At 45.6% G+C, this 24,487-nt stretch overlaps 1 long non-coding RNA gene across 1 annotated transcript in view; it reads right to left on the bottom strand.

The window, feature by feature from the left end:
- The window catches only part of LOC142828049 (uncharacterized), a 39,336-nt gene extending 18,881 nt beyond the window's left edge, over window positions 1-20,455 (bottom strand). The window contains exon 1 of the long non-coding RNA XR_012902976.1: window positions 19,024-20,455. This is a non-coding gene — a long non-coding RNA (uncharacterized LOC142828049). The remainder of the gene's footprint in view (window positions 1-19,023) is intronic.
- Window positions 20,456-24,487: the final 4,032 nt, after the last annotated feature.

Raw genomic sequence — 24,487 nt, 5'->3', positions numbered from 1 at the left:
ACTGCATGTCTGCACCCATGTGAAATAACAGCGTTGTTCAATGATTCCATGTGCAGTATGCTTGGAAAGTTCACCTTCTTAATGACTGCATTTGGCATCAGCAATCATTTCTCAGCAGCAGAATATGCACAAGAACATAAGCTTAGTATGGAACTCAGCCTGGGAGACCTTTATGGGGAAGTGTGGAACATATCAGAGAGGGGCCCAGGGCTCTGAAGAAATCCCCCAACTCCCCACCCCATGGGATCCCACTATATACATGTTGTATATCTATACTCCACAGTGAGCCCAGGCTCGGACTGAGATTTGAGCCCAAGCAACCTTTCTGTCTACACACAAATCAGTCTGACTCAGATCAGCAAACACTCAGGACTTGAGTCCTACAACCCACCTAAATAGGTTGGGTCAGAGCCCAAGTCCCATTGAGAGTCAGGTCCAGAAGGTCTTTGGTAGCGCAGTGTAGATGTGTGTGCATGGCTATGAGACTCAGATCCACCAATCACAATGCTATAATCAAGTGTGGATGCCAAGCAGGGGCTTGGAAACACTGAATCCCTGAGATCAGATCCCAGAGCCCCAAGCTTAGTGTGCGGTGTAGCCATACCCTGAGAGGTCAGGGATCCATGTGACTACGTGAGGAATGGGTAAGACCACCACGCCTCTCACTTCCTGGAGAGAGTAGGTGATTCAGGAATTCATTTATGCTGCTTCTTCCATCTGCCCCCAATGAGACTTTGGGGCACCCACGGAGGATCTACTCCATGCCAGCACCACAGCAAAGGCAGCAGAATGCAAAGGTATTGAGCCTCAGTATGAATGCCACAACCAGAGGTATGCATGATCTGAGAGCATGATTGCATGGTTTTTCTGTACACACTATGCTACCTGTGAATTTAGAGAGTTAGAGGGTTCAGGTCACTGCCCATTTGTTCTGTCAGTGGTGGGGAGTAAAAATGAGAAAACCCTTCCACGCCCAAAAGAAGCATTTGGAAAGCCAGAGGTGGCTTTCTCCTCACGGATGCCTACATAACTCATAGAAAGAGGCTATTTGTCATTGAGCTTTAAATACAATTCTGTGCAATATACTGAGCAGGAATGAAGTGGGGAAAGATACAAATGTATATCAAATCCATGCAAGAAAAACAGTTGCCATGCTGCCACTCTAGTAATGCCTTGTCAATTGCAGGACTTTGCTCTAAAAATACCACTCAGCTATCCATGCCTGATGTTCACAGTACAGAGATGTGACAGGCCTATGACCAGGTCACTGAAGTCAGAATCAGAATTATACTGAACTTGATTTGGCCAGGCCCTGGATTTGCTACTCACATTCTACAGAGTTGGGGAAAGAAGAGAGAGGAGTTATAACATTAAATAGATTGTACTTTGTGGAGTGGGAGCAGTCTCACTGAAACTTTTCAGTCTCTCAGCAGGGTATGTAAACACTAGCATTCATCTTCTCATGGATTCTATACCGCTCCTTCCTTTACTAGCCCACTCTCCTGACACACACAGAGCACCTCTCCATTTCCTTTTCTCCTGTCCCATAGTTCACTCTCTTGCCCTGCTCTAATTCACTTCTTGCTGCTTTGCTCTCTTCTTCCCTTGTTTTCATATCTTAGTGAGGCTAGAAAAACTTTCTCTGACTCCGCAGAGAGAGAAAGGTCTAGCCTCTTCAACATCCAACACGTGCCTATGTGCTGGATTAAGAGCAGGGGAATGGGAACGCCTGTACCAATATGACTCTATATGGAAAAACAGTCAACTCAAAGCAGTAAAAACATCACCAGAGGGTGCAGTAAAAGTCAAGGAATTGATTTTCCCTCCCCTTCTCTCTCTTTTAGTCTATTCCTGCTTTCAGTTGCTCATGCTTATAGAACTAAAGGGACTATAGTGGAATGCCAATCCTGGGTGACACACATTTTTTTACTGTGGTGTGCTTACTTCATTATTCATAATGAAATTTGGAATGTGTGCCCATGGGGTGGGGAGAGAGGCCCCTTCTCAAACCAATGTATTTGAACCATGTGAAAGCTCAAGTTTCCCATACTTCTAGCTAACACAATTTAAACCAAGAGCTCCTATGCACTCACAAAAGTCAGAGAAAATTATATGTAATCTGTAATCATGCCTGGTTGTTAAGTGCCAATAAGTTAGCACTCATTTTTCACCATCCTCATTTTAAAGAAGGGGAGTAAATTTTGTCCAGCAAGTAAATGTTGTGCCTGTTTCAGTGGCATAGCCAAAAGGGGGTAGGAGTGGGGGTATTCGGGTGGGCAATGATGGGGGGTGGGGGAGAGGGGCAGGAGAGCCTGGGTCACCTCTCAGCCAGCCTTGGAGAGGGTGGGATGGGATGAGAGAGGATTCCTTGAACATGGCTGGGGTGCTTACCTTGCTGCGCCCACCCGGTGCTCCTGCTGGAGAGAATGAGGTCCACTTGCTCTGCTGCACCCACCCTGCACTGCTGCCAGGGAGCAGAGTTAGGGGCTTACAAGCCCCATGTACCAATGCTGCTCTTCGGCAAGCGTGCCAGGTGGAAAGAGCAGGACAAGTCTGTGGCTGGAGCACCGAAAGGGAAGAGCGGGGTAAGTCCTGCACCTCGACCTCAGCAGACATCCTGAGCACACAGAACTGGGCAAGGGCAAAGACGATACGGGGGCTGTGTGGGCCTGGAGGATAAGTGGGTGGACCAGAGCCCAGTCAGGCCCATTTGTGGCTACGCCATAGGCCTGCTTTTGTAAATTATCATGAGGGTTTTCAACACAGATCAGTGGGACTAAGCTAGGGTTGCCAGGTGTCTGGTTTTAAACCAGATACAGGCAGTCCCCAAGTTACGCAGATCCGACTTACGTTGGATCCGCAGTTACGAACAGGGTTTGCTGCCCGTCTCCCTGGTCTGCTGGAGACCAACAGACCAGGGAGACGGGGAGCAAAGCGGAGCAAAGCCACAGAGCACGCGGGCAGCGGACAGCCCAGACGCGCCACGGCTGTCCCACTGCCGGCATGCTCCGTGGCTTTGCTACGCTTTGCTCCCTGTTTCCCTGGTCTGCTGGTCTCCAGCAGACCAGGGAGATGGGGAGCAAAGCCGTGGAGCACGCCGGCAGCAGGACAGCCGCAGCGCGTCTGGGCTGTCCTGCTGCCCCCGTGCTCTGCGGCTTTGCTCCGGACGCCCGTGGTACAGCAGCTGGGGCGCTGCCAGTTGGTCCTGTAGCGCCGCTCTGGGTGCTACTGGACCAACCCAGCAGCACCCCATCTGCTCTGCCCCAGGCGTCCTGATTCAGCCACTGCTGAAACTGACCAGCGCTGACTACAGGAAGCCCGAGGCAGAGTTGCTCTGCCCCGGGCTTCCTGTAATCAGCCGCTGATCAGTTTCAGCAGCAGCTGACTTGGGGACGCCTGGGGTTCTTAAGCTGAATCTGTATGTAAGAACTGGCATCCAGATTCAGCCTGTTGAAACTGATCAGCGGCTGATTCCAGGAAACCTGGGGCAGAGCAACTCTGCCTCGGGATTCCTGTAGTCAGCCGCTGGTCAGTTTCAGCAGCGGCTGAATCTGGATGCCAGTTCCGACTTACATACAGATTCAACTTAAGAACAAACCTACAGTCCCTATCTTGTACGTAACCCGGGGACTGCCTGTAGTCCGGTATTTGAGTTTTCTGTCCGGGAAACAAATTGAGAAAATACCGGACATATAAATATCCGGTATTTCCTAATTAAATTTTTATTATTATCGTGAGTATCAGTACGTAGTCATGTCCTCACGCAGTGTGAGCATTTCTACCAGCCAGGCAATACGCAACTATGCAGTACAGAGGAGGGGGGCGGTAGTGGGATGGAATCCCCAAGGCCAGACTCGCCCGTGCGCCCCGCCGGGACCATGCACAGGACGGGCAGCACCCTGGGATCTGCATGTGCCCGGGCCAGCCCCGCTTCCCGCCAGCTGGTCCCCCCACTCTTGCTCCCCCCACCCCCAGCCAGCCCCACTCCCTGGCGGCTGGTTCCCCCTCCCCCCCTGCCTCCTGGCCAGCCCTGCTTCCCGCCAGCCGGTCCTCCCCCACCCACCCTCTGATCTCCCCCGGCCAGCCCTACTCCCCCCCGACCCTCTCCCAGCCTGTCCCCCCTCCCCGATCTGAGATCAAGTGTGTCCGGTATTTTTTTAAACTATCTGGTAACCCTAGAATAAGCTGAAAGTGATGAGTTTAGTCTTACGGTAAATTGGTAGAACTCTGGGCTCATTTGGGCCCAAGATCTTTACAGTTTTAATCCCGGAATATTTTGAATTCAAAACTGTCTGACCCAAAATGTTTAACTATACTGTCTGGAACTGCTTTGCACTATATCTTTTAATGGTTCCACAAACTTGCTAATGGCACAAAAGAGACAGATGCAAAGAGAGAGATGCATACAATGCAGGCTTCAAGGTGTGAATAATACAACATCTGAGGAGTCTCTCAGAAGGAAGACAGTGTGGATAGTGAACGATCAGCTGTTGTGACCTGCACAGCATGTGTCCTGTTTGTCTTCCTCCCAGAGGATTGAAGAGACTTTGAGACTTCGTCTGTACTAAGTGCAAGCTGGTCTCCATGTTGGAAGTGAAGGTTAAAGGACTAGAGGCCCAATTATCAACTCTGTGTTCCATCAGAGAAAATGCTGACTTTCTGGATAGAAGTCAGCATTTGATATTACAGGAACAGGGTGCTGAAGAACCAGAGAGGACATGGCAGAACCAAGAAAAAAATTGGCAGCATGTGACCGCCAGGAGAAGAAAGACAACTCAGATATCTCCAGTCCTGACAGAAGTAAGTAACCGCTTTCAGGCTCTCTGCACAGGTACTATGGTGGACTATGCTTTGGAAGAGACTTGTGAGAGAAGGGATCAGAAGGAGACCCCAACCAGAATCATGGAATGCATAGTCCTAGGGTTGGAGGTTCCATGGCCACCAATCCCAAGAGAAGGAGACGAGTGATGGTGGCCAGGGACTCCTTTCTAAGGAGGATGGAATCGTCCATCTGCCCTCCAGACCAGGAAACTCGAGAAGTGTGTTGCTTCCTGGAGCTAGAGTTCAGGCTGTGACCAAGAGTCTTCCAAGACTGATCAAACCTTCAGACCTCTACCCCTTCCTACTTCTCCATGTAGGAACCAATGATACTGCCAAGAATGACCTTGAGCAGGTCACCACAGATTATGTAGCACTGGGAAGAAAGATCAAGGAGTTTGAGGCACAAGTGGTGTTCTTGTCCATCCTCCTTGTTGAAGGAAAAGGCCCAGGTAGGGATTGCCAAATTTTGGAAGTAAATGCATTGTTGCACAGGTGGTGTCAGAGAGAGGGCTTTGGATTCCTCGACCATAGGATGGTGTTCCAGGCACAAGGATTGCAACTAGTGACTTATGACTTGCATAGGCTTATTTGAAAAGGCCAGCCTGGGGGTTTAGAGCTGTATTAGTTGCTCTTCTTTCAAAGATTCACACTGACATATTTCTTTAGTTAGAAACCTCACTTGCCTCTCAGTCTCCTCTCTTGTTACAGAGCCTTGTGCAAAATCATAGGCAGCACCTCAGGATTAATTCATTTTAGTGGGTGAAGGCTCTACATTGTAACCAATTCTTTTTACTTTGTTCATTTAAAAGAGCTGTCGAAGCCTTGCACCACACTTTTATCTCCAGTTTAATGTCTCGAACCATATTTTACTGCATCACATTTTGGGCTAAGGCAAAGAAAGAGACTAATTTTAAAAAGCCATGGTGAAACCTGTATTGTTTTATAACTAAAAGATATTTGAACTCCAGCTGTCTCAGTAAAACTGCAGCACACATTTTATTATGCTATTAATATATAGGACTGAAATTTAGACCTATCATTATCAAACTACTTTTTAACACATAGCATGTGAAGATGGCTGCTATAATTTAATAGAAATCTAGGAGTGTGTTTAGTTACTTTGGCTCCTTAAAAGATAGGCATCAAGCATTGTATATCTTCCATACTCAAAGCTCAAGGCCAAATCTTGCAGTCTTTACACAGGAAATTCCCAGTGGCCAAATTCAAAGCCACACCGTGCCATCAGTTTTGTGATTCAAAATTGGTAGCACAGTATTGCCCTTAGGCAAACAACTTCTAAGAACAGTAAGAGTCTACTTGAATAGGAACCTCAAGATTCAGCTCTGTGACTTCAGAAGGAATTTTTCCTGATGAAAGACTGCAGGATTTGTTCCTCTGTGAATAACCAAGAGCGAGCAAACTACAAGAACGCCAGTTAAATTAAGTCTCTTTGTTCTTCCCTACTTCACATTAAGGTCTCACTCTTGCTGTAAAGGCACAGCTCTGAGCAAATTACAGTGCAGAACTAACTGTGCCTGAAAAAAGGAAGGCCTTCAGCTGTTAAAATGTACTTTAGTGACTCAGTTTTGTTAGAGTACAACTGGGATTACACTGATGGAGAAAACAGAAATATCACACTCATACAACATCATATGATTGACTCCTGAATTATCAATGCATGTACGCTCTAGTCATTTTTATTGACTGCTGTCCTGCATGTAAAAAACATTGCTCCATTTTAAGCAAATGCTGCATGGTTTACTCAGTTACCAAGGAACCATTAGTATGGACATGAATTTAGAAAGGAGCTGTTGTAGAAATATAGATTCAGAGGTTTGAAATAGCTAGAGAAATTCCATCATATGTTAGAGGCCTTGTCACGCTCTTAGCTGACAATTCAAAACACTAGTAGGAAATCAAGCCCACCAACAGCAATTCTGGGCCCCACGGCAGAAATCAATTGGGTCCCCAGGTACACCCTTCAGCTGGGGACACAAGCACTCCTCCCGGCCATACAAGCCCGAAGCGCTCCCTCCCACACCCTATCAGAGGCTGACCCATCCTCATCCCCCACTTCCTGGAATGATCCCCACTGAGCCTCCCCTCCTTCCCTGGACCCAATCTGCCTGCTTTTGTGAAAGCCGCAGCAGCATCTCAATTCAAATCTCAGAGGGGTAGACAGGTTAATCTGCATCTGCAAAAACGAGGAATCCTGTGGCACCATCTGAAAGATTAAAGATTAGCACATTTATTTGGCCATAAGCTTTCGTGGGGTTAAAACCACTTCATCATGCACCTGATGTAGTAGTTTTTACCCATGAAAGCTTATGCCCAAATAAATCTGTTTTAAGGTGCCTCAGGACTCCTTGTTCATTTTTCTTGATTCAAAGACACTTTTGATATGCTCTGTGCAGGGTCCAGGGCATGGGAAATATCAAAGGCATCTTTGAACCTACAGACACTTTTTGCCAGAGCTACTATAGTTGTGGCCTGTGGCCCAGGCCCTTTTAAATTGCCAGGCCTCTGGGCAATTGGCCCCTTTACTACCTCCATCGGTAGTAGGAAATATTGTAAGTTGGCTGCAATACTGCTATGGGCCAGATCCTGTCCCCATTGAGGTACAACTTACACTAAATGGAATGGGAGCACTATCATACCTGGACAATGCTTTTGAAGTGAGGGCAGATACCTTACATGTTATTCTTTCTTTACTGTGCTCGGAAGGCAAGGAAATCTGTCTTTTGTTTCACCTAGGAAATAATAAATAAAACGGTGTCCAGCACTTAGGAATACTGGGCTAAACTGTGCTGTGATTCACACCTACTGATGTGGAAGGGCTGGCTCCACGCTCCTGGAAGGGTTGTAGCCTCAGACAGAAAGGGCTGAGTTGGGAGCAGCCAGCCCTCAGTACCACCCAGACCATGGTAACCGCTCTCCCCTCAACCCTCAAAGCCACCTTGAACACGACACATGATACTCCAGTGGTAATTTTAAAAGGGCCCATGGCTCCAGCTACCTCCATTGCCACAGTAACAGCAGTGGAGGCCAGGAGCCCCAGGCACTCTTGAATCTCTGACCCAAGGACAACTGCCTCTTTCCCCACCCCCACCAGCAGGCCTGTGGTCACAGGATACTAGAGAGCTAAGGTTGGTGAAGAAATACCTTTCACTAGACAAACTTCTGATGGTGAAAGACAGAAGTTTTTCAGCTTCACAGTTCCCTTTGTCAGATCTGTGAAAGATACTCCCAGTGTCACAGGTAAATCCAAGGTGGAACAGATTGTTTAACTATTAAGATTTGTGACACCTGATAAATTGCTGGTTGTAGAACTCCACTTTCTTTATCTCTCTGTTCTATGCACCTAAGGTTGTCAGATGGTTTCAACAAAAATACCGGACACACTTGACATTACATCACAATCTACATTATATCTTATTTAGAAAATACCAGACAGTTATATTTTCTTAATTTTTTTCCTGAACAGAAAGCTCAAATACTGGACTGCCTGGTTCAAAACTGGACACCTGGCAACCCTATATGCACCAGCCATCTGGTAGTGTAAAAAATTGCTGTTTCTGTTGTTGAAACAGAACTCCAAGGAGTGAAACAAACTCAAAACAAGAGTTTGGTTTTGCATTTGGCCTTTAATGTCTCAAGATTACCAGCAGAGTGAGGGTTAAAAGGAAATGTGAGACTAGCAATTCCTTTCAGTACAGTTAACCAGTCATTCCTCCCTTCAGATGCCTTCAGTCACGTTCAAGCTGATTGTGCTTGGAGAAAAGGGTGGAGGAAAGTGAATTTATGCCATCTTATGCTCAGTCAAAAGTACAGAGACAATTACTAAAAAGATGGAAATTCTGACACACTACACTTTTCAAACACAAACAATGGGCCTCAGGATCTGTCCCAGCTGGTTGCTACGTGCACATTCTCATATACCCATTATCAGCCATTTCCATCTGTAGGTAGCAGAAGTAAATACCCTGAGGTGTGAGCAGAGTACAGGGCAAATTGAAAACAGGCTGCTAATGTCCGTCATCCAGTAAAAAAAGCTATCTCTGGGGTCCTCAAAAATGTCTTTGTTCCTCTGTAACTTGTCTGCATTAGATACTGTAATGACTTTGCTTTCAGTTTTCCTCAGCATTTCTTTTTCGTTCTCCTCTCCCTTCGTTTGTCTGCCTGGCAACACAGTAGCTGATTCTGGATGTGAGTAAAAGTTAGGCCTCTGTGAGTAACACCCATCTTTACTGCTTTCTTCTTCTGCCTTTCTCTGGCATAGTGTATCCCAGTTCTGACACAGCTCTGATTTATAGGTCCCTGTCACAGCAGCAGCTGTTTCACCCTGTGTGTATTAAACACACACAGTTCCCAGGGCTGAATTTCAAAACGGTGGGTTCAGAAAATCCATTTCTGCCTTTATAATCCGTCATTCTCATTAGCTGATGTCCATAGCACATATTACAAGCTGCATTTCTATCTAAATATTTTCTTTTTTGTCTTTAAAAATTCCCCTCATATAAGCAATGCAGTAAGGAAGTCTCTTTAAAAGGGCACAGCATCATCAGAAACAGAGTATAGACTCCAGCAGTGACAAGCTGCCTTTTAGCTCCAATTTAGAAGATTGTTCATTTAAAACCAAACAACTTTTATTTCCAGTAAAAGACATCTCCCAGTTTAAAGGTCATTTATCCAAGTAGATGCTGTTAAATGCTCTGGCATCTAGATATAGCTTAAGATGGTGTGACAAAAAAAGCTTTTTTGGCCTTCTGATCGGCAGTTTCCTTAGATGAATGCTTTTATTCCTCTCCAAGCCCAGGCCAATATAAGCTCAGGTCTCTCTCAACTCCATCACACTAAAAATAGCTCTGGAACCTTTATTTTTGTATTTGCTTTGTCTTTTTAAATAAAAAATTGGAATAAAATAGAGGTTCAGTGAAATGATGTGTCATTTCTTTAGGGGCAAGTTCTTTTTCCTGTGTGACAAATGCCCATTCCTATTTTTAACTAATTCTATCTGATGCTAGTCCCACTTTTAGGCCAAGTCTACACTGGCACTTTACAGGATTGTAACACCTCCCCACCTCCAGCGCAGCAAGTTACAGAGTTGTAAAGTGCCAGTGTGAACCAGGCTACAGTGCTGGGAGCTGTATTTTCAGTGCTGTTAGGTATTCTCCTTGCAGAGGTGGTTTACACAGAGCACTGGGAGAGCTCTCTCACAGAGCTTGTGCCATGGCCACACTTTTTAATTTATAGTGCTGCTGCAGCAGAGCTACCACAGCTATGCTTTAAATTCCTCAATGTGGACAAAGCCTGAGGTGAGATATTTTTCTAAGCTTGAAGCAGTTTTGCATTTTGTTGCTAACACCAGAAGAAACTAGCCATAAAGATGATCTCTGCACAACAGTGACAGGGACGTTCTTGGCATGTCACCATTGCATAATTGCAGAAAAGGCAAGGGAGATGGCCAAAAGGGACATCCATAGTTAATTTTGTAAATATTACAGACCAATTTCATCTTGATTTCAATCTGAATTGTCCTTGCTTATGCTGAGGAGAACATGACCAAGCATCTGTAGTTGGCAAATGCCATCTTTGCCATGTACTTGTGCTCAGTGGGAATTTCATAGAACATATACCAGTATAATTTCTCTGGAGTGAAGCCATCGATTTAATATTAAAAAGGTCTGCCCACATAAGAAGCTTTCATTGCTGCCCTGTATTTCCCTAAGTTCTCTGTTGAAGTCCATCAGAGGTTTTTGTCAGAATGTCACAACAAGTTTACCCATTTGTTGGGTTTTGAAGTTCTGTGAGTTCCAAACTCTGGGATCCTTGTTTACTCCAGTTTTTAATTTCAGAGGTCATTTTGCCTTAATAAAGATTACACTGAAACTGAATTGAAACATCAAGGTTTAGACTCAGTGTTTGGAAATTGTCTCACTTCATCTAAACTCTGCTAGCAATCTTTTTAGCATGCAATCTGCTTGATTATAGTAGATTAGGTATAGGAGGCATATTTCCATGTTGAATGCCAGAATTTTTACAGGGAGCTGACTGTCATGATTAATTAGAAAGTCTGGGCCAAAGCTCTGGCTCTGAACTGGCGATTTTCTTTATATAGCAAGCATAAAATATTAATATATATTCTTTTCACTTCCCTGTTTTTAGTGGCTTTGTGAATTGACCCCTTACTTTTTTTGGCAAAGATCTTTACACCATTGTTTTCTGCAGCTCATAATATGGAGCACAGGTGCCAACTTTCTTATTCCCCTGGGAGTGCTCAACCCCTTCTGTGCTCCAGGTCCCACTCCTACTCCACCCCTTCCCCCAAGATTCCACCCCATTTCTTCCGATTCCACCTCTTCCTGCTCCCAGGTACACCCTGCCCTTGCTCCACCTCTTCCTGCCTCTGCACTTCTCTCCCTCCCACTCAATACCTCCTGTCCACCCCGAACAGCTGAATAAGTGTACTTGTTAGACAGCTTCCTGTCTTCAGAGACTGCCCCCAAAGTAAAGCTAGCACTTTTTCTTTTGTGCTAAACCCTTTTTCATTGAAAAATGCAGATTTAGATCAACCAAACAATTTGTGACACACAGGAACTGCAAGCAGGAGAAGCAAAAGTATTCAAGAAGCTGAGGCTACATACTTTTGAAATTTGCATGATTCCTGAAGATGGTGACACCTCAGAAATTCAGTTTTTCAGCAGATTTGAGAGTTTCTAGGTTGCTGGAAGCTTCAGAAATTCTGTAAATGGCTTGTAAATTTTTAATGGCTTGGCTGTTGGAGTTCAGGGTAACCAAAATGAAGGCTCACTTTCATGGTGCTCACACCCATATCTACAATACTTCCCTTATTGCTTCTTTTGGGGTTACACAGTGATGATAATACAAGCTTTTCAGCACAGAGACTAGGTCTTCATATACATCTGTAGAGTGCCAAGCACAATTCAACTATAATAAATGACAAGAGTAACTTGCATCACTTCTATTGCTGGCATTTCCTCAGGCCAATGGAATTTCTATTTGCCTCAAATTACTATTGTCAAACAAAAGTCAACCAGGAGCATATGGTGGATTATGCTATAGCACAAGGGTGGGGAACCTTTTTTTGGTTGGTGCTGCTGACCCATAGAAAAATCAGTCAGGGGCCACAAACAAGTGAGAAGCCCCTGACTGAAGAGGAGAAAGACACCCCCCTCACATACTCTTTGCACACCAGAACTTAGGGAGGCCCAGGCTAGTAGAGTTTGTGTGCAGTGGCAGGGGAGCTGGAGCACCAGCACAGGCTCCCCAGTGCTGAGCCTCAGGGGCCAGATCCAGGCAAGTTGGGGGGCCTGACGTTCCCCACCCCGCTATAGCAGATTCCCTGCATTCAGTGTCCAGTCAATTTTAGGTTTCCTCATGTTCTTCTGAACCTAAGACTCAGAGGAGGTTGACCAGATTTGTTGTAGCAATCAAACTGCTCTATCCTTCTCCTATATTACTACACAATTATTTCTGAGTTGTAGCAGAAATCAATTACCTTCTGGTTAGTGGTTATCTGATTGAACAACATTTAAAACAAAAGGGAAAGAAATTGATGCAGTTAAGGGTTGATGACACAAATGGGTGAGGGGTACAGGGTGGAGACTGGGTACATTAAGTACAAACAGTCTGACTTTTGCCTTTCAGAACACTCTAAGTAATCTATTATGCAATTTGTTCCATTTGTTGCTCAACTGCTATACATCTTCAGAAAACAAAGGCTCTCTTTAAACAAGTCAACAGTATCACAGAGGCTGATATTGGGTTTCATTTGCTGATGTCAGCAGCATCACCAAACACTCCTATTACTGGAATGCAGCTGACCATGGACAAAACGGCACCAGGTTCCAAGTTTCCAGCTGAGATGACTTTCATTTTAACTTTGTTACTAGCACCATTAAGATATGTTAAGTTAATAAAAGGCTTCCTCCTCTCTTGGGCCATTGTAGAGATGGAAAATCCTGTCAGCAGCAGCACCTACAAAAGTTCATCTCTCTACATGTCTTTGAGAATTACAAAGGGTCTCTAAACAAGATTTTTTACTGTATATAAATTAATACTAAAGGTGTATTCACTTTTTCCCCATATTGCTGCATCCTAGCTAAAAAGTGAGATAGTGAACAGTAAAAAAATTCAATACCCATGTTTTTTTATGTAGTCTGAAACTACAGAAACCTAGGTGCACACCTCCCATTAATTTCAGTGGGCATTGTTGGTGGACAGAAGAGCGAGGGGTGCAAGGTAGAGATCGGGTACATTAAGCACAAACATCTGATTTGCCCTTTGAAACACTCTAAGTAATCTAGAAGCATGTAAATGGCTTTTACATCTAGAAATATGTAAAGGGCTCAGAAGAACAAAACGCATGGAAAATCCCACCCAGTGCATCTAAAGCCATTAGGCAGTTTTGTCTCTACATCACTTGATAAACCGGGTACAAGCAAACAATAAGTGTTTCGATATGTGTAAGCAGGGGAATGGTCCCGCAATTGTGGGGAACTTTCCTGACTTCTACACTACCACAGTGAAATGGACCAGCGAAAGGATCTGAGTCCCCGCTTCCATTTCTTTTACCCAAAGGCCTCCCTGATCCTGAGGGCTCCCCTTCTACTCTCCTGAGTAGTAGAGTCCTCAAAATCCCAACAAGGCTGGGCCCAGGTTTTCTGGGGCTTAATCCCTGACCTTGTAGTCACTTGGGGCAGGGGCTAGGGTGTCCCCACTCTGGGGTGCTCTCTTCATATTGGATGCTTTCTTGACCCAGTGATCATTACAAACAGGTCAAAGCAAATACAATTTATTAAACAGCAACTGATTAAAAAGAAAAGAATAAGGAAAAAATGAGAAAGGTTAAATGAGAACACATAGTCCTGCTCTGTAGCACGGAGACATCACAAACAGCAGTTTGCAGAGTGTAAGGACAGTTCACAATCTGTTCCTTATAGGTCCCAGGGCTCGCTCTCAGGCCCTGGCTGTGCTGCAGGGGGCTGCAGGTTGGACACACTTGCTCTGGCAGTGACCACATGACTTCAGGCAGCAGGACCCCTCTCCCAGTTGGAGTTACAATCCCTCTCTAAGTCTGGTCTGCAGGGCCTGTTGGCTGGTGGTATCCCCCTGCCCAGAGCTCACCAACCCCCCACTCCCAGCTGCAGACTATGCTGCTCTGCCAGCCTCCAGCTACTTGAGTTGCTTCTCTGACCCCTTTGGCTCTCGGGTCACTGCAGGTCTGCTGCTCAGCACAGGATCTACGCTCCTTGGGCGCTGTGTGTGGCTCTGTCACTGCAGATCTGCCCCTCAGCGCAACTTGCACTCCTTGCTGTGTGTGTCTGGCTCTGACACTACAGGACTGCCCCTCAGCACAGCTTGCACGCCTTGGGCTGTGCGTGTCTGACAGTGCAGGTCTACTTCTTAGCACAGAGGCTGCGCTCTGCGAGCTGTATGGGCCTCTGGCTCTGACACTGCAGGTCTGTCTCAACACAGCTTGATCTTCTTGCTGCTCTTCTCAGCTCTCTCTCCTTTTTTCAGAGAGACTCAGAAAATCCCAGCTCACATGGAGGACAGGACCTGGTCTCCTAATTTCCTCATTGGCCTGTCCAACCTGTCAATCAGGCTGAGCTGGAGTGTTGGCCTCTTTCCTTTGTCCCTGGGGGTCTGTCAGTCTCAGGGCCCTGATTTCTCATGGACCCTTTTGGTACTGGGAGCTGGCCAACCAAAAACTCCCACTGAGTTTTAGTAGGGGCTAACAGTCCCCTTACATTTAGCTAAATCTGAATGTCAATGTACATAACTAAGAACAAGGAATGTAGGTCATATTTACAAGATAGGGGACTATACTAGGAAACAGTGAGCCTGAAAAACTTTTTGGGATTCTGTGGATTAACACAAACAAAAAGACTAATTTGATATTTATATACACAAACAGGGAGTCTCGTGTAGGATTAGAGAGGTTACTTTAACTATGTACTTGGACTGGTGCAACCACTGCTGGAATACTGTGTCCAGTTCTGGTGCCAACAATTCTATAAGGGTGTAGTAAAATTGGAGTGGGTTCAGCAAAGAACCATGAGAATGATTAAAGGATAAGAAAACACGCTCAAATTATTTAGTCTCACAGGGGTAGTTGGTGTAAACACCCACCTGGGGAAGTGAGGAAACAGATTGACCAAGCCAGACAAGTACCCAGAAGTCACCTACTTTAAGACAGGTCCAACAAGGAAAATAACAGACCACCACTGGTTATCACCTACAAGCCCCAGCTTAAATCCCTCCAGCGCATCATTGACAATCTACAACCTATTCTGGAAAATGGTCCCTCACTCTCACAGGCCTTGGGAGATTGGCCCATTGCAAAGCCAATTTCTCCTGCCTTTAACATCTGCATTTTCCCCTCAAAAGTTATGAATGGGACACATTCAGCCCACTTAATTAGCCTTATTAACATAAATCCTTCAAATGAAAGATACGTCCTCTGCTGTTACATATAAACACACACACACACACACACACACATATGTATATATATGTGGCTTCTGTAATCAGATGAAGTGGGCTTTACCCACAGAAGTTCATGACTCTATATATTTTTGTTAGTTTCTAAGATGCCATAGGACTACTCATTGTTTTCAAATTATTCAGTTTAACAAAAAGGTTAAAAGGTTCTTGATCACAGCTGATAAGTACTACATGGGAAACAATGGCTCTTCAGTCTCACATATCACTTGATCCAATGGCTGGAAGTTGAACCTAAAACTTCAGGCTTGAAATAAGGCGTACATTTTTAACAGAGAGTAATTAACCATTGGTGCCATTTCAGGGGTGAAAGTAACTTAAATTTCTTACATATAGGGTGTGTCTACAAAAGTGGACTTTTGTCGACAAAACTATACCTGCGTCTATACTGCCGCTGAGTTCTGTCGACAGAACATCGACAGAACACAGCAGTTTTGTTGACGGCTGTAAACCTCATTCTATGAGGAATAACGACTTTTGTCAACATAGTTCTGTCGACAGAAGGCATTATTGCAGCTACACTGTCCTTTGCGTCTATAGTGTCGTGTCGACAAAGCGGCTTGCTTTGTCGACAGAACTGGATGAAGTCTAGACGCTCTTTGTCGACAGAAGCTTTGTCAACAGTATCTGTCGACAAAATTTCTGTCAACAAAAGCCTGTAGTCTAGATGTACCCAGACTGCCATGGCAGAGGGTTGGGGGAGGCGGTGCAATAAGACAGTAAGTAAAAGAAATTTAAATGTGGAATGGAGTGTGGAGGGCTCAGGGCAGGGGATTGAGGATATGGGGGGACTGTAAGGCAGGGGGCTGATAGGCATGCAGGTCTCAGGGTGCCAGGGCTCGGGGACACAGTAGTCAGGACAATGGGTTGAGATGTAGGGGGTCAGGGCAGACGGATGGAAGTACAGGAGTCAATGCAAGTGAGGGAGAGAGGGGGCTCAGGGCAAGGCTATGGAGACGTAAGGGTGCAGGAGTCAGGGCCAGGGTTTTTGTGGTGTGAGAGGTTCTGGACAGAGGACTGAGGAAGGGGAATTCAGAGGGTTGAGAGGATATGAGGGGAGCTCAGGGCTGGGATTGTGGCCACTCCACTCCACTGCCTGGCTGCCAGATCTTCGGGGCTGGCCCGGGCTACTCTGCCCAGCCATCTGAGCACTGGGGTTGGAACGGAACCTGACTGTGCTGTGGCTAGGATCACCTGCAAAGTTGGGAGAGGTGAAAGGAGAGAGAGGAGGAAAAGAAAGTATTTCTATCCAGGAAAGCTTTCACACCATTGTAAATCATTACATTGGTTTGATGGCGCTACCATAGCGTAAATCCAATGTTAGAGGAGAAACAGTTGCCAGCATTTTGCATTCACCCATTGCAACTAGGGGGCAGTTGAAAAGACCCACAAGTTGCTCAAATCCAAGGTTTAGGTGCAAGTGTAGCTCCAATCTTTGTTTTACTATTAACATTTTATTAAGTTAGGGTAAATGCCCTTATCTATCTATCTATCTGTCTTACAGTGTGTCTGTCTATCTGCGTGTCTGTCTGCGAGTCTGTTTGCTCAAGAACTCCTCCTAAATGTTAAAGCTAGAACTTCCAAATATATTATGCAGCTTCCTCTACTCATAACTTAAAGCAAGGTCAGGGTTTGGTTGTGCCACGTCAACCAGAAGCCCCGAGAAAAAGATTGTTTTCCATAACATGCAAAGGGAAGGGCTGCTATTCCGAGGGACATGATATGACAACGGCCGCTGGGGACAGTGAGCCCAAAGGGAAAGCTGTCCTGCATAGAGTCCACTGGAAGCAGCGGTACCACCAAGGGAATGGCCAGCAGTTAAGTAGCCTCCCGCCTCAAATTTTTCCCATCTTCCCACCCCTTGGCTGCAATGCCGGAGGGTAAGGGAAAGAAAGGCCCCTGGTGCAGGGGAAAGTGGGGGAGAGAGAAAAGTCCTGTGCCACTTGGGAATCCCTGCTCTGAGCCCTTAACCCCCACTCCAACCCTCACTCTCACATACACACCCCACCCCCAGCTTTCGGCACTCCCCTGCTAACATCCCCAAGGCCTTGCTCTGACCGTGCATCCTCCACACTGCCAGGCCCCTGCCCTGAAGGACCTGGGCAACGCTGGGTAAGTCTGCTAGTATGAACCATAAACAAAGGAGTCACAAACAGACCTGGATTATTATTTCAAACTTGCCATTTGCTCAGGGCAATTCCAACTCACATCTAAACTCTACTCATCTGTTTCTAATACAAGGGCATTTTGATTTCCTCAATCAACATCAAGAACAGCAGTGGGCGTGGCACTAGTGCTCGCCACAGAGTCTAACCCAGCAAAAGATTGAGTGGGGACAAATCCTGATGCTCTCAGAACTGGTCTTGGGCACTCCTGGCAATGAGGCAAGTGGTCAGAGCTGCTGCTCTAATTCTGTACTATCAGCGGATTGGGCTACACAATGCAGAACTTTATATAGATATTGTCATGCATATCATTTCAGTATCTGCCTGTGCTAGCAGTTCTGCAGCAGGAACTCCCTGCTAAGCATTTCCCCATTTCAGGGAGCCCTGTCTCAGGCTTCCTACTTGTTTCCTTATTTGATGAGTGTTAGCTCGCTCTCTGCAGCTGACAGCCCAGAACCTCGTGCAATGCTAACAATGTTCAGTCGATTCCCCATATTGCCACCACTCTACTCCTTGTTGCTCTTCACCTCACTAGCCATTTAGATGGCGGCTTCCCTTTTTCCTTGCCAAAAATGAAGTAGGAGTGATCAACGGGAACTCTTTCACAACTGCTTGTTAGCCATATATTTGCTGTGTTTTGTGCTGCAGAGACTAAAACTTCCAGATCTGGCACCCTCGAATAAGGGAGTTTGCTGGACCAAGGGAGATCAATTCCACTCCTCTGCTGACAGACTCTGGGCTCCCCCAGGGTCCATCAGTAGAGGGCTCCCCTCCTGGCAGCAAGGCTTCCCTGCCACAGAGCTTCCAGCTCTGCCACCATGGGGCCGCTGTGCCCTGCTGCTGCCAGGGCCACCACTGCCCCGGTGTCGTCGATACTCTGCTGCCACCAGGGACACCACTGCTGACAGGGCTTCCGCAGCCCCAAAGCTCCGCTGCTCCAGGGTTGCTGCGGCTCTGCTGCCCTGGGACTTAGGGTTGTCAGGTATCCAGTTTTGAACTGGACAGTCCAGTATTTGAGCTTTCTGTCCAGGAAACAAATTGAGAAAATACCGAACATATAAATGTCTGGTATTTACTAATTAAGTTTTTATTATTATCATGAGTATCAGTACGTAGTTGCGTACCACCTGGCTGGTAGACATGCTCACGCCACGTGAGCGTGTCTACCAGCCAGGCAGTACGCAACTACGCAGTAGAGAGGAAGGGGGCGAGGCTGGGGGCGGGATGGAATCCCCGGGACTGGACTCACTCATGCGCCCCGCCAGGACCGTGCGTGGGACGGGCAGCACCCCGGGAACTGCGTGCACCTGGGCCAGCCCTGCTCTCCGCCAGCCTGTTCCCCCCACCCGCCCCGCTCCTCACAACTCTCTTCCAGCCAGCCCTGCTTCCCAGTGGCTGGTTCCTCCCCTTCCCCCCCGGCCAGCCCTGCTCCCCTCCCAGCCGGTCTGTCCCACCCCCAGTCTGAGATCAAGTGTGTCCAGTATTTTTTTAAACCATCTGGTAACCCTACCTGGGACCACTCCAGGCCACTTGGCTCCTGGCTGAATTCTGGCCACTGGGCTCCAAGGGCTTTCTGCTCCAGCAACATCTGTGGCCCCAGGCCAGAGAGTCCCAGACGAGAGAGGTTCAACTTGTGCTTTCAAACTGCAGAGCACAAACAAACAGTTCAATTCCATTTATCCTTCCTCTTTTTCAATTTAATTTTAAACCACTAGATGATAAAACTTAGCAGCATGTGTCTTTATTTAAGCACGTAAATGAGTGGCCTGATCTTCAAAAGTGCTGAGTCCCAGCTGCTCCCATAAAGTCAAGGCCATTAGCTGCGGGCACAACACTGTTGAAAAGGAAGTCACAGAGTTAGCAGCCTAAATACAGATTGAGAAGCCAAACGTTAAGCATCTGTTTTTGAAAAACTCAGCCTTGTTTTCTGCTTCATTGTGGGGGCTAGCACAAACCTCATGGAAGTCCAAATTCAAGCTCAATGATTCTGATGTTTAGAAGCTCAGGCCAGATCATTACTGTTCATTGGAACTTTATCCAGAGTAGGGATAGAGAATAATAAGTTTGCTGAATACTATTACTATATGCCCAACTGGATGCTATCCAGATATCACTGGGATAACATTCAACTGTCAAATGTTTGCCCTTGCCTGGTGCCTGGAATCAATTATCTTTACACAAATCCCCAAGCCTCCCCCTCTTCCACAACCGCTTGCCTTGATCTGTGTCCCTGCCCAATATCTCACAGATTTGAAGACAATGAAGGCAATGGTTTTATGGATTTGACAGGAGTTTTCCCCACGCATGGCTTTTCCAAAGTACAAAGGTGCTTGCACAAATAAGTGGGCAAAGGAGTCTGGCACCGTTGGCAAACCAAAGGTTTGATAATAGGAGGGGTAGGAAGGGTGTAGCTGCATTGTGAAGGTCTTTGAAAATACAGGCAAGTAGTTTGTTCTTTGCAGTGGAGGAGGGGAAACCAATAGCAGGATTTAAAGAGGAGACATGACATAGGCCAGGAAGACTCTGAGCCAGGAAGGTGATCTGAGCAGAAGCAATTTGAACTGTGTCCTGCTTTCTGAGTGGTAAGTGAAAATATCACAAAATAATGAGTCAACAACTCATTTAAGATAGGCAACTCATTGTCTTTCCAGAATTTTGTTTCTGTTTCTCTCTGTGCTAGACATGAGAATCCAGCTCCAAAGATAAAATTTATGGAGCAGTTAACTTTATGGCCTGATTCTAGTAATTGGCAAAGGAAGTCTGGCTCCTTGTAGATCTTGGGATTCCCCTCTTCCCATACCTGCCCTTTTTAGTTAGTGCTTCATAGAAAACCCAGCAGCAGGCAGAATTCATGGCTCCATCAGTTGCTGTTCCTTTTTGATGTAGAACTAAAAATAAACGATGTTTTTTAATCTAGTCAATTACAGCCCTAACATGTTCAAAAGTCCTGGTTTATCCAAAAGTTCTATGTCTGGAACCTGTGGAGAGGGACAAAAATATAAGTGGATACATAGAAGGGGTGGAGAGAGGAGAGAAAAGCACAGTCGTGTGGTTATTACAATCTGCATTGTTCTATGCATCACATGCAATTCCTTTTGTTTGGGGATAAAAGGATAAAACCCAAGGACCTCAAAAGGGTTTTATAAAAAAAAAAATCTGAATTAGGAAGCCTGTGCTTCTTTTGATTGCTTGCTTAAAAGATCAAATGGAGAACTTCAGGGGTATGCCATTTAAAACAGACCTTCTGATTCCAGCAGAACATCTGGTTTAAAATATTATTTACACTCAGCACAAAGGGCCAAATTCATCTCTCAATTTTTACAGAGGTTAAATCCAAAGTGAATGATTCCACAGGTGTAACACATAACAATTTGGCCCATTGTTTGTTTGTTCATTACAATGTCCTTTACCATATTTTTATGCTACTGAGACGGTGGCAGTCTTAATCAAAACACTTAGGTGGATCGGTACTGGTAGACTTCAGGAAAGCAGCAGAGGCCATTCAAGGAAATGTTCCACCCAATGCAACATTTCAGTGTGTCACACCTATACCACTCAAAGTTGACCTGGCCACCTCTCCATCGTGATGGAGAGACAGCGGGGCCAAATCTGCCTGAGAGATCTTGCATCTGGATGCATGGGGATTGCAGCACCACATACATTTGCCCAGCCACTTCTCTGTCACGATGGAGAGGTGGGGTACCAAATCGGTTGCCTAGACAGTTGCCAAGCTTTCCTTTAGCTAGAGCTGCGGTTCTCAAACTTTTTGGGCTCTGGAGCCCTTTACGTGTGTAAAAACTTATGCGGAGCCCCAGCAGTCCACTGATTGTATGTGTTGTACCTATCGATGTTTCCAGTTTGTCAACCTCGCGGAGCCCCTGGAGATGTCTCGAGGAGCCCTGGGGCTCCGCAGAGCAGTTTCAGAAACACTGAGCTAGAGCATTCAGCAAAAAGGCAATATTGAGAGGGATTTAAAAGAAAGGAGGCTGGGTGCCAGGCACAATGAAATCGCATGGGTGGCAAGGAAGTAGCTACAGTAGACTTCCGATAATCCGGAACCTAATCTAGGACATTTTCTTCACCCCATATCCCCCAAGTTAACATCCAGCCATGTGCAGACTGGCCTATCAATCTGCAAGTAGTGTGTGCTGGTTGCATGGAAATGTCTGGAACACTAGTGTTCCTATGTGAGACCAGTGAGTTGATTCTCTTCTCACTTGTACCGCCAGAGTCACTTTAGTGACTTTAGTTGAGTAACTCCAGATTTACAGCAGGGTAAATGGGGGAGGGAGTCATTTTTGAAAATACAATAATGCCTTCTTTTCTGTTGTAATCAAAGCGAAGCAGAGAACCGCAGCGCATTGGGGAATTGTGGCTCTTAGTGAGAGCCCATTGGTCTAGTCTTTTGCGTCACCACTGTGTTACCACTAGCCTGTAGCTCTTTATTAGCCTCTTTTCCATATGCATTCCAGGATTTAGCTTCGCAGCTCTCAGTGAAGTTAGCTCCACACTTCGTAATCACATCCATGCATTCACTCATATGCACACAAAACCTGGAAAGGTCAAAAGTCACAGATGTTTTGTTAAATACTTGGAACTCATGACTTCCATGAGATCTGGGGCACAAATCTGGCCTTAAAGATGATGTACTGAGAAATGCATACATCCTGCATGTGGTATATTTCACATTTACCTAATTTAAACGTGACTCATATTTACTCCTTTTCACACAGCACATCCCATCTACAGGGGCTGGATCTCAAAATGTTCATTTCCCTGATTAAAAATGTAATTAACATTGCAGCAGATTCCCTATTTTAAGAATACCTGTAAGTAAAGCTAATTACTTCCCCATGGTAAATGCCAATACTTGAATGGAGATTGTAATCACAGGCAAAGAACTAAATAACAGTGTACATTAAACAATGATAATTCATTAAAATAATCTGATTGTCATTGACAGTAATAATGGTAAGTGTGAGACTATACAAGATTAAAAATACCAAGCATGAGCATTGTTCCATATCCCAAGTCTATAGTTTGGAGTGTGACAGAAAGGATTGCTGTTTCTATAATCTCTGAAGAGAAGGAATGTAGGGTGGAGCTATTTTGCTCAATTCCTCAATGCAATAATGAAAAACATTACTCAAGAAGGCCTAACCTACTTTAGAGAGCTCTTGGAATAATAAAAAACCTGAGCGCTCACCTCATTTCAACGAAGAGATTGTCATCATGATTTTTCCTCTTCATCAATGCCTGTATGATGGCTTTTAAAAAATAAAAGTACAACTTAAACTCTTGCCACCAAGACATCAAAAAGTTTAACCCGGGGGCTATGTCTATACTGCACCCGTTTCGCGCAAGAAATATGCAAATGAGGCTAAGTGTGGAATATTGCTGAGCCTCATTTGCATAATTAATGAGCACCCGCTTTTTGCACAAGAGGCTTTTGCGCAAAAAGGAACAACCTACACAGCTCCTTTTTGCGCAAAAACCCCCTCTTACGCAAGACCTGTTCTGGAAGAAAAATGCGGAAGAATGGCTCTTGCGCAAGAGGGGTTTTTTGTGCAAAAAGGAGCCGTGTCCTTTTGTCCTTTTTGCACAAAAGCCTCTTGCGCAAAAAACGGGTGCTCATTAATTATGCAAATGAGGCTCGGCAATATTCATCTCATTTGCATATTTCTTGCACAAAATGGGCACAGTATAGACATAGCCAGGGAGCGGCAATGTACTATACACCAAGTTACTACAATCCACAGGCAAATCACTGAATACATGACCAAAGCAAAACAGAGAAAAATAAATACAGAACACATTCCAGCCAATGCAATTTTATGGACAGGAACCACACTTTGTTAGCTGCTGCACAAACACAGGTCAAGAAGAGAGCCCCTGCCTCAAGGGGCTCACAGTTTAACTCTTCTAAGCATAACAAACTTTTGTTCATCTCAGCTTCCCTGAATAAAATAATAGGAGTGGGCTCCAGCTACATGCAGATGTGAGAGCTTCAAAACTGTTCCCTGCATCCAGTCCTTTAATAAGGATTTCCTCTATGAGCACATTTTAGACTACTGAGCTCTCTCTACCACCTTCCCTATAATACTAGATCACAATTGCCTCAAACCTTCTCTGTGTAGCGCCCCCTCTCCACCCGGGTACCTTCTTTAAGGCCAATCTGCTTACAGGTTTTGATGGACAGGTCTGGGTTCTTCTGGATCCCGCCACTCACTCAGCAGGGTGTATCCTCTTTATTTTTCACTATTAATCGATTTGGCGGTGCCTCCAGCCCCCTCACTCCTTCCTGGTAGGGTCACCAGGACAGCTTGAGAGGAAAATTCTAACCCAGGGCAATCCCCACTTACTTGCCCGATAGTTGGAGACTTCCAGAAAATAACACAAACACATACAATATATTCAACACAATAATTATATTAAACAGGAGACAAATATAACATAACAGGGTAAAACATTATTTTTAGGTTCACCGGTACCCTCGCTGCTAATATCTGTGACTTGCCCCAGTCATGTGACTTGATGTAGCAAATGTAAGATTAGTGTCCCGTTGGTATGCATACTTGGTTGGGGCCCTTAATGACCTATGACCACAAAATTCTTCTCTGCAGTGATTTAGCAGTGTGGCTGACTGGGTTCAGTACAGCTCAAAGGATTCACAAGCGGGAGGTGGTGGTAAATCCCTCCACAGGTTTAATATGCAGCAGGTTATAAAATCTCCAAACCCTTACTCCCTGGCTTGAGGACACAGTTCAGGGAGTAGGGGGTCCCCAAAACAAATTCCCTGACTAACTAAAAGATGGTGCACTCACAAACTCCATGAATGATCCTCGGGTTCAGAGACGACTCTGGACTCCTCAGTCACTGCAGGGGGCTGATCCCTGCTAGCAGGGATCCTCTTCAGGCAGGAATCAGGCTGCTTCGGTCCCAGGATTTCCCCTCACCACAAAGGGGTACAGGGC

This window comes from Pelodiscus sinensis, chromosome 3 (assembly GCF_049634645.1).
Source record: "Pelodiscus sinensis isolate JC-2024 chromosome 3, ASM4963464v1, whole genome shotgun sequence".
NCBI lineage: Eukaryota > Metazoa > Chordata > Testudines > Trionychidae > Pelodiscus > Pelodiscus sinensis.
The sequence above is the reverse complement of the archived record's forward strand: the minus strand, read 5'-3'. Positions and strand labels throughout refer to the sequence as shown.